The sequence below is a fragment of the Salmo trutta genome, chromosome 13, assembly GCF_901001165.1.
Source record: "Salmo trutta chromosome 13, fSalTru1.1, whole genome shotgun sequence".
Classification (NCBI taxonomy): domain Eukaryota; kingdom Metazoa; phylum Chordata; class Actinopteri; order Salmoniformes; family Salmonidae; genus Salmo; species Salmo trutta.
Window position 1 is genome coordinate 50181538 of NC_042969.1, and position 11565 is coordinate 50193102.

General features: G+C 42.3%; 1 long non-coding RNA gene across 1 annotated transcript; it reads right to left on the reverse strand.

Annotated features, from left to right (window-relative positions):
- Positions 1 to 6540: 6540 nt before the first annotated feature.
- On the reverse strand, positions 6541 to 7342 carry LOC115204915 (uncharacterized). The gene is made up of 2 exons (XR_003880522.1): positions 7122 to 7342; positions 6541 to 6807 (listed from the first exon to the last, which is right to left on the reverse strand). It is a non-coding gene; the product is annotated as an uncharacterized LOC115204915 (long non-coding RNA).
- Between the last annotated feature and the right edge of the window lie 4223 nt (positions 7343 to 11565).

The window sequence follows — 11565 nt, forward strand, 5'->3', positions numbered from 1 at the left end:
AAAAAATTATTTGACTTCTCCCTGGCCCACATTTTTTTTTCTTTGACTTCTCCCTGGCCCACATTACCATTTGTGCGCAACAGAAGCGATGGCGAAATAGTTCCCATTGCTGCCTAGTTATCCTCTCCTAGCCCCTCTCACTCTGCCCAATGCCCCAGACCACAGGCCCTAGGAGGAGTAGCTGCCAGACTCAAACAGTTTGATGACTATGGCCTCCTCTGGCTGGAGCATCAGGGTTTCCAGGGAGGTGGTGCCAAGGCGGTCCATCCCTGGGCTGGTCACAAACACCCCGGCAGTGGGAAGGCTGGGAGCCCAGGCTGGGACCAGGGCTTGGGCCTTGGAGTTGGAGGAGTAGGGGGAGGGAGGTGGTGTTGAAGGGAAGGTCATTCTGAGAGACTTTCTGTGGTAAAAACATAAACCACTTGCCAGAGGTCGTAGAACCACGGAGCTAAGATGTGGTAATACTGTAGGTATGTGAAGACCAACAAGCTTGATATAATTGTAGACTAAAATAGCCCGTTTGGACTACAAACCCCAACAGAGTCGTTCAGTCCATTGGTCTTATCTGCCTCATGTTCCCAGCTCATTCCTGCACATTCTTCACCACAGGAAGAAAACAATTCACTGGTGTTGCACTGTACTAAAGCATGAGCAGATCAGATGCAGTTAGTCTGTTCCTGAGACTGTCTTGTGTAGGCTTATTGGCCTTTAACCAGCGTTTTCTATGGATTAGGCCTATGGTCATTTGTGATGAATAAGTAATTAGTGGGAGGGGTTATTAATCCTACACTGGGAAAGTGGCGTCAACACTTCCATACTTCTGTATCCTGTCCCATACCATGAGATTCCTTAAAAACATGAGACTTCGATAAAGCTACAACCGGTGACTTTATCGTAGCAGGTTAGGAGAATTTACACAGCAGCATAGCCTCGGGATATATGGGCTAATTAATGTACAAGATTAGGATAATTAGGTTAACATTAGTGCTCTGGCTGGGCCACTTAAGGACATTGAGACTTGTCCCGAAGCTTAGGGTCGTTGTCCTGTTGGAAGGGGAACCTTCGCCCCCAGTCTGAGGTCCTGAGCATTCTGGAGAAGGTTTTCATCAAGGATCACTCTGTACTTTGCTCTGTTCATCTTTCCCTCGATGCTGACTAGTCTCCCAGTCCCTGTCGCTGAAAAACATCCCCACAGCATGATGCTGCCACCATCATACTTCAACTTAGGGATCGTGCCAGGTTTCCTCCAGACGTGAGGCTTGGCATTCAGGCCAATGAGTTCAATCTTGTTTCTCATGGTCTGAGAGTCTTTTTGGTGCCTTTTGGCAAACTCCAAGCGGGCTGTCATGTGCCTTTTACTGAGGAGTGGTTTCCGTCTGGCCACTCTACCATCAAGGCCTGATTGGTGGAGTGCTGCAGAGATGGTTGTCCTTCTGGAAGGTTCTCCCATCTCCACAGAGAAACTCTGGAGCTCTGTCAGAGTGACCATTGGGTTCTTGGTCACCTTCCTGCCCAAGGCCCTTCTCCCCCGATTGCTCAGTTTGGCCGGGCAGCCACCTCTAGGAAGAGTCTTGGTGGTTCCAAACTTCTTCCATTTAAGAATGATGGAGGCCACTGTGTTCTTGGGGACCTTCAATGCTGCAGACATTTTTTGGTACCCTTCCCCAGATCTGTGCCTCGACACAATCCTGTCTCGGAGCTCTACGGACATTTCCTTCCACCTTATGGCTTGTTTTTTTGCTCTGACATGCACTGTCAACTGTGGGACCTTATATAGACAGGTGTGTGCCTTTCCAAATCATGTCCAATCAATTGCATTAACCACAGGTGGACTCCAAGTTGTAGAACCATCTCAAGTATGATCAATGGAAACAGGATGCACCTCAGTTCAATTTCAAGTCTCATGTCAAAGGGTCTGAATACTTATGTAAATAAGATATTTCAGTTTTGTATTGTTAATACATTCTGCAAAAATGGCTTAAACATACGTGTAGATTGATGAGGGGAAAACATTTTTTAATACATGTTTTAATTAGACTGTAACGTAACAAAATGTGGACAAAGATAACAGTCTGAATACTTTCCAAATACACACACACTACATGACCAAAAGTATGTGGACAACTGCTCGTCGAACATCTCATTCCAAAATCATGGGCATTAATATGGAGTTGGTCCCCCCTTTGCTGCAATAACAGACTCCACTCTACTGGGAAGGCTTTCAACAAGATGTTGGAACATTGCTGCGGGGACTTGCTTCCATTCAGCCAGAAGAGCATTACTGAGGTCGGGCACTGATGTTGGGCGATTAGGCCTGGCTCGCAGGCCTAATTGTTCCAATTCATCCCAAAGGTGTTTGATGTGGTTGAGGTCAGGGCTCTGTGCAGGCCAGTCAAGTTCTTCCACAACGATCTCAAACCATTTCTGTATGGACCTCGCTTTGTGCACGGGGGCATTGTCATGCTGAAACAGGAAAGGGCCTTCCCCAAACTGTTGCCACAAAGTTGGAAGCACAGAATATTCTAGAATGGCATTGTATGCTGTAGCGTTAAGATGTCCCTTCACTGGAACTAAGGGGCCTAGCCTGAACCATGAAAAAACAGCCCCAGACCATTATTCCTCCTCCACCAAACTTTACAGTTGGCACTATGCATTGGGGCAGGTAGCGTTCTCCTGGCATCCGCCAAACCCAGATTCGTCTGTCGGACTGCCAGATGGTGAAGCATGATTAATCACTACAGAGAACGCGTTTCCACTGCTCCAGAGTCCAATGGCGACGAGCTTTACACCACTCCAGCCCATGCTTGGCATTGCGCGTGGTGATCTTACACAGTACCCAAATCGGCCACGTGCGTGCGCCATCGTGCGCAAATTGATTTTGTCCCCCCACACCAAACGCGTTCACGACACGCAGGTTGAAATATCAAAACAAACTCTGAACCAATTATAGGTCGAACAAATTATAGGTCGAAAGCATTAAACATTTATGGCAATTTAGCTTGCTAGCTTACAGTTGCTAGCATATTTGTCCTATTTAGTTAGCTTGCTGTTGCTAGCTAATTTGTCCTGAGATATAAATGTTGAGGTATTTTACCTGAAATGCACAAGGTCCTCTACTCCGACAATTAATCCAATTAATACGGTCAACCATATCGTTTCTAGTCATCTCTCCTCCTTCCAGGGTTTCTCTTCTTTGGACTTTATATGGCGATTCGCATCTAACTTTCATAGTTACCATGACGACCGACCAAACTCAGTTCATCTTTCAATCACCACGCGAGCAGTGTGGGTGCAATAATTGAATAACATGTATGTTTACATTTATTTTGCAACGCGAGCGGTGTGGTCAGCATGCTAGGCTTGTGTGCGGCTGCTCGGCCATGGAAACCCACTTCATAGAGCTGCCGACGAACAGCTCTTGTGCTGATGTTGCTTCGAGGCTGTACTCAGTACTGATCTTGTCTTGTAGCTGAAAATCCCAAACGGGCTCGGGAGGCGAAGGTCCTCCGAAACATGACCCACCAAACCGTGATTCTTAACACCCGCCCGCTTAACCCAGAAGCCAGCTGCACCAATGTATCGGAGGAAACACTGTTCAACTGACGACCGAGGTCAGCCTGCGAGCACCCGGCCCGCCACAAGGAGTCGCTAGAGCGCGACGAGCCAACTAAAGCCCCCCCCGGCCAAACCCTTCACTAACCCGGACGACGCTGGGCCTATTGTGCGCTGCCCTATGGAACTCCCAATCACGGCCGGTTGTGATACAGCCCGGGATCGAACATGGGTCTGTAGTGATGCCTCTAGCACTGCGATGCAGTGCCTTAGACCATTACGCCACTCGGGAGGCCCGGCCAGACAATGTTTACACACCATGCGCTTCAACACTCAGTGGTCCCGCTCTGTGAGCTTGTGTGGCCTACCACTTCGCGGTTGCGCCGTTGTTTCTCCTAGACGTTTCCACTTCACAATAACAGAACTTACAGTTGACTGAAGCAGCTCTAGCAGGGCAGAAATCTGACGAACTGATTTGTTGGAAAGGAGGCATCCTATGACGGTGCCACGTTTAAGGTCACTGAGCTCTTCAGTAAGGCCATTCTACTGCCAATGTTTCTCTATGGAGATTGCAAGGCTGTGTGCTCAAATTTATAAACCTGTGGGTGTGGCTGAAATAGCCGAATACACAAATTTGAAGGGGTGTCCACATACTTTGTATATATAGTGTATATCTAAGTAGGCCTTATCATGGATTAATTTACTTAATTTAATTAAGTTTGCTTTGTCATTTTTTGTGCGTTTTGTAGTTAAAGACAATAACAATATATTACTTAAGGCGCCAATTTCCCTGCACATGCACAATTTACATTGTAAAGACAGTCTATATAGTGCAGCTACTGTATTCTTGACCCCAATTTAACTCACTGTCATACCACCTGGCACCTCGTTCTGGGTGTCCATGAACAGTGAGGACTGTAGGCTGTAGAACAGCGCCCTCTGCCACCACAATAGCCACAGTGCGACCGGTCGGGGGCTCCAAACTTTGAGGGCGATAGAGGCGCCCAGCAAGGCCAGCTAACCCAACCAGAAGACCAGCACTAGGCGGGAGTGTATTTTCCTCCACCCCAAGCCCGCCGCTTCGAGCTCCATCTGCTCCTTGGACATGGGCTGCCCTTTCGGCGTCTCTGGTTAGGGGTCCGTGATCAGCAGCGGGACCGTCGCAGCGCAACCCAGACTGCCTGACAGCCCAGGGCCCACTGCCACGCTGCCGTAGCCCTGGTCACCATCCATGTTCAATGGAATTCTGACTTAGGCTCCTGAAGTTTCAATGATGAAAAGGATGACAAGATTCCATAATTGAATATTATTTACATAAAACGAAAATATCAATTAATAGTTGATAGGCCTACAACTAAACTACAATTCATTACACTTTCAAACGTTTAACGACTTCAATGGAGGTGTTACCAACGTGCGCCATCTACAAACATATATATATTTTTTAAATTTGGGTAAAATAGGCTACGCACTTTTCAATATTTGTGAATACTTTTGATAAAATATTGCTTTCATTTTACTTAACAGCCCCGTGTAGCTATAACACACCCCCAGGGAACTCGCCAACCAGACAAAAACCAGTGAAAACTGTTACCATTAGGATACCGTCGGGACGGAGGACAGGAATGCCCTGACCGTGACCAGTCGACGAGTGAATGATACTATTGCCTGTCAAAGTGCAACATTCATACCATGCGTTTTAAAATCGTCCAATTAGCCCATTTACCTTTCAGTTTATTTGAATTCTGACTCCATCCGTTAGCTAGATAACCCACGTTTAATTTAACCAATATTGATCAGATGAAACAAATGAAGAAGACCTAGGCTGCTGTCAATACTAATTACTGGAAAAAGCAATATTCTGGCCTGACACCAGTGGCGATTTTAGTATGTAAATCTTCGTGGGGTAAAAAAAATAAGTGGGATGCATGCCAGCAAAGCAACAACACTAAACAATACATTAATTGCACTATAACGGTGACAAACGGTGCCCACAAACTGTTAGGGCCAACAACCGAGGTAAAGCCAGTTTCAAGACGGATATTCAACGGATATTCCCGCTTTCAAACCACTTGAGCCACAGACTCCAAATAAGTGTCATGATGTTGGAAAAATTGTGCACAACATTGCACAGGCCTTATTTATACGATTTGGACATTAATTCGCTTTCCAAAGCTAATAAATGTGGAAATGTGAACAGCATTTTGTATTCCTAGTTGAATTCGTTTTTTTACATTCGAATGTCAATAGCTCCTTGGTCATGTGACCTACTTGACTCAAACAAGGTTCAAAATGTCCACTGACTACCCTCTTATATTGCACACCCTTTGGTTTGTTCATTTTCATCTCACACGTTTTACATGAATTTTTCAAACTTTCTCATTTCAATAGCTCCTTGGTCATGTGACCTACTGGACTCAAACAAACTTCAGAAGGTCCACGGACTAGCATTATATATTGCACACTCTTGTTTGTGTACTGTAAAATCACGCAGTGTAACATACATTTTTCATAGTTTTAAATTTCAATAGCTCCTTGGTCATGTCAATTACACACCTAAGAAGCATGCAGTGGATATACACCCATATTGCATAACCTCTAGTCATGTATCTTCTATATTGTTGTTCATTAATATTAGTTTGACAATTATGGGGTTCAGTCCAGTGTTGTGTTAACCCTTTTCTTTCATATTTATCTATAATAATTGGTGGTTCTAAGTACTTATTTTCCCTGGGGTTTTTTTTCCACAGTATTTAACAGCGGTACACAATAGGAGAGAGACAGATAATATCTCCTTTCATCATTAATATCAACCATAAAGGAAAAGGGCAAAGTACGAGAGTCATGCTATTAATTGTCCAAAGCAGGGATGGAGAGTGAGCTAGTGAGGTAGGCTGCAGTGGGTTTGCTGGTCAAAACATATACTGAACATGTAACCACAGTAATAGTGGCCAGAAAATCAATTAATAAAAATGTAATATTGACAAATTAAACAGAAATTGCAGACCTTTAATCTTTTCCAACATGTCAGACACTTTACTTAAAATAAGTACAAAACATTTCACAGTGTTAACTTTCTCTTTATCCCTGGTTGATGTACATTTCAGAGCCTCTTCAGTGTGGATGGGGTATAGCAGACATTTTCAACAACAAAGACTGCACTTCCAGTTTGTGTTCTTTACTCTGTTGAACTCTTGTAATCTTCATTCCTAGGCACAGCACATGGAACCACCGTTGGCATGCAAAACATTCAATCTGAAACAAAACAAAGTGTAACATGTTATAAATAATATTAAATATCAATGCAGTATGACGAATTAGCCATCCATAAAAATAAAGAATTTACATTCACTTTGAATTAAATACCAGACATTTTTATTATATTCTCTGCCATTTCTTTTTGCAGTTGCTCCATGTGTTTTTGAAGGTTCCATATCAATTTGGGAGTGGATGTTGGGGAAGTTCTGTGCAACTTCCTTGGCCATCTACACCGAAAAATTAAATATAATTTTTGACCTAATTGTCACATAACAGCTAACCATTCATTATTGAAAATATAACTATCAAACCTGCATTACAAAGACCCCGCAGCTGAAGGTGTCCTGCTGCATGGTGTGAGTTATTTCCCCTCCTTTCCACTTTATGTCCGCCCAGTCGTCTTTTCCATGGCAGGATCTTCTCATTTTGAAGTATTCTCTTTTTTATGTAAACATAATGGAATTCTGATTAGTTATAGGCAAATGAATACACAGGCCAAACCTATCAGGGCACAAGGTGAGACCCAGATGCAGACACAGGAGGCAGATGGTTAGAGTCTTTGATATTTATTAACAATCCAAAAGTGGTAGGCAAGAGAATGGTCGTGGACAGGCAAAAGGTCAAAACCAGTTCAGAGTCCAGGAGGTACAGAGTGGCAGGCAGGCTCGAGATCAGGGCAGGCAGAATGGTCAGGCAGGTGGGTACAGAGTCCAGAAAACAGGCAAGGGTCAAAACCGGGAGGACTAGTAAAAAGAGAATAGAAAGCAGGAGCACGGGAAAACACGCTGGTTGACTTGAAAAACATACAAGACAAACTGGCACAGAGAGACAGGAAACACAGGGATAAATACACTGGGGAAAATAAGTGACACCTGGCGGGGGTGGAGACAAAACACAAGAAACAGGTGAAACAGATCAGGGCGTGACAAAAACTGTATGCTGATTTCCTTATCACTGTAATCTAGTAGAGGTCATTTCCTTTATGCCCCATTCTACACACAGCCTAAATTATAGGCACTGAACCATTTACAGGACAATAATACAAGTAGCATATAGGATCCAACCCTATCACAGAGTGAATAAATGTAGAGCGTTTGTAGACTTTAAGAAAAAAAGATTAAGTGACAGTTTCATCAGTACGTGCTTAAAGAAAGTAATATCACAAAGATCACAGATGACAGTGCCCATCAAGTCTATGACAATAGAGAATGAATTGTAAGCACCAAAGTGTGTTAAAGTGTGTTTGTCAAAATAATATCTGAAAATGTCAGTTGTTGAACATAATACTTGTATTTGCAATAGCAATTTATGATATATGCAGTTGAGGAATATTCCATGTATCAACACTACATGTAGGGCGGACATAAGACATTCCCACATACAGCGTACACATACAGAGGCATTTTTCAGCTATGATTTTACCACTCAGAATCCAGAATGGATATGACAATGGGGCCAGCACAGGACGTAATACACCCTTACAACAATCTACTTTTTGATCTTCTTGACTTCTTATCTGGTAAACTGCTACTGTGTGTTAAGAAAAGAGCCCCAATTAGGGGTTAGTGTACTCCAGTAAAATAGGGCTGGTTTAGATTAATAACTATTGCCCTGTGTCCCCGTTCATAGGGGCATGAGAGACTAGTCAGTGGTAGAATTGAGTTGGCACTTTATTGGCCCAAACACCCACAGACCCACAAGGTTGAGGTTACTCATGGATAGTAATTAGTATATATGTATTTTTTTCATTGACGCATTGTGTCTTCTAACTGTCCAAGAATAGGATCCAAAGTGTTAGGAAATATTTGTTCCCATAAATACAAAGGAGGATGTCTCTCCTCATACCTCTGGCACTTTAGTCAGACTGCTAGACTGTTTAAAAACTTTATGATGGGGCCAGCAACGGAGTTCCCATTGACTAAGCACCACGGAGACCAATCAGGATAGAATACATACAGGTCAAGGGTGCCAATTTAAAGTCAAGGGGTGTGTCTGTGCCTTTTGGATTACTCTCTCTTTACAGAGAACCCCTGTGGTTCAAGTCAAGGGCTACCCTTCCCCTTTCAGTCTGCTCTGCGCATGTCTGAAAGTGACAGAGTCAGCAGCCAAGACAGTTTTTCCACAGTATGTCATAAAAACTTATTACACTTATGAATGTATGTAACATGCTAATATGTATTAGATCCAGTACAATGGAATAACTATAGTCCACTGACTATATAAGGGTAGTCAGTGGACATTCTGAACCTTGTTTGAAGTCAGTAGGTCACATGACCAAGGAGCTACTGAAGTTTTAAATTCTGAAAAATTCATGTAAAAATGTGTGAGATGAAAATGGACAAACTAAAGGGTGTGCAATGTGTAGGCCACTGAGTGTACATTCTGAACCTTGTTTGAAGTCAGTAGGACACATGACCAAGGAGCTACTGCTACTCTCTGTTCATCATATATGCATAGTCACTTTAACCATACCCACATGTACATACTACCTCAATAAGCCTGACTAACCGGTGTCTGTATATAGCCTCGCTACTCTTATTTTCAAATGTCTTTTTACTGTTGTTTTATTTCTTTACTTACCTACACACACACACATACCTTTTTTTTTCTCGCACTATTGGTTAGAGCCTGTAAGTAAGCATTTCACTGTAATGTCTACACCTGTTGTATTCGGCGCACGTGACAAATAAACTTTTATTTGATTTGAATTTGAAAAATGTAAATAAATAATTTAAAATAGTGCGAGATGTAAATCGACAAAAAAAAGTGTGTGCAACGTGTGTCTATCAGGTTAGCTACAACCAGTTTTGAAAGTTTTAGGAGTAATGGTTAAAGAGCTATTGAAATTAGAAAAATTAGATTTGTCACTGTGTTGACAGTCCCTAACTGCTGTTGGTGGACATAAGGAAAACTACAGGCGAATATCTGTTGAATATTCAATCTGAAACAGTCTTTACCTCGGTGGGCCTACAGCAGTCCCAACACCTTACCACTGCTACAGTTCATTCAGCCTCATTTATTGCCTTTAAAAAAAACATAGCTGATATGGCTGACTTGCTTCAACAAATGTGGTTTCTACTGACAATTGAGATGTACAAACTATGGCATAAGGGGACGACAAGCAGATAAGAGGCAATTCATAATTTCAATTAAGACATTAATGAGCGAGAGACAATAGACTTAGTCAATATAACTATTTGTTCAGCACTTTTGAAATGTACAGCGACAGAATTCAGAACATAGGCCGTTCTTACATATAAGCGGACAATGAAAGCTCTTACAATATTCAATGATTACATTTCTCTAAAACAGGTTATAGGCAAACAAGCACACACCGGCCATGAACGATGTGTTTACAATACTGCATTTGTGAAAATAGACCAAATTATTAGGATGAGGCACATGGGCTACCAACAGCTTTCTTTACAACATACACTTATTAGTACTTTAGCTACTGTATACATCTCTCTGGCATCCTATATAATTTATGAAGCAGCATAAGACATTGTTGGACTCACTATGTGATGTGCTTGAACAGGAAAGTGGCACGGCGGTCCTTCGTGGGCAAATTTTATCATCAAAGAGAAAGATGCCGGATTTACTGTTACGTTTTGAACAGTCATTCAACTCGTATTTTTCCAGTCGTGGCTCGTTTTTTCCCGAGTTCTCAGTTGTCTTAAACTTACAGTTAGCCACTGATTCCTTCCCAAACCACTCATTGTTGAATTTGCTATTTCCAACTTGTTGTGTAATGTTTATGTCCAATTGCCAATGAGCACCGAGACGTTTTATCTCTAATTTCTCTTCATATGACAACGATTGAAAAGGATTTCATTGTCGACTTTATTTTTAAAGTATGATGTTGACATGATCAGTCCAATCAAAGCCACTGTAGCTAGAATGTGATTTGATGTCATTCTATCTGTGACCAATGTCCTTGAGCCTTCTTGGATGGGCACCTCTAATATAAATATATGGCAGAACCCAAAGGGGCAACATTTTTTGAGCTCTAACCTTAGAATTGGGGATGACGTTCTGTCCCATGAGTGACAGAAAACTGAGCCAATCATGACAGAAAACTGAACCAATCAGGCGCAACGCTCTGTATTTTCTGCTGGCTAGCCCCACCACCACAGAAAGCACTGATCTAGGCTGAAACACCTGCATTATGAAGCTGCCTTACTCAAGAAAGCATAAAAGAGACCATGTTTGTATGCGGCTTTATTAACTCAATGACTTTTTTTTCTTTCTTTTTTTTTACACTGTTTGCAAACTGATATGTGACACATGTTAATACCAAAATGACTTGCCCTGAATGACGGGTCGCCACTGCCTGACACATACAAAACGCAATTTCCCTATATCAGTGAAAGAAAAAAATATATTTTGGCTTACCTTTTGAATTAATAAGATGAATACATTTAAAAATATGAATACCCTACCCTCCTTTGCCGCTCTCACATTTGTCACACCCACAAATACATGTGCAAACAATTTACTAAAAGTCATATGTTTTTCTCACGGCATAAAATGCTGAATTTTGATCGTCATAGAAAAGGCTTGACTATTTTTAAGACTAAGCTACATTGCTTAATTTCTTGCTACCAAAAGGAATAAACTACTACAAAACATTGTAACAACCAACACCATACTGTGTGACATCCAACTATGCGTGTGTGTGTTTGATGGCTAATAACTCCATGTTGGAATAAGATGATTAAATGGTCCCAAATTCAACCCAATACCTTGATATTT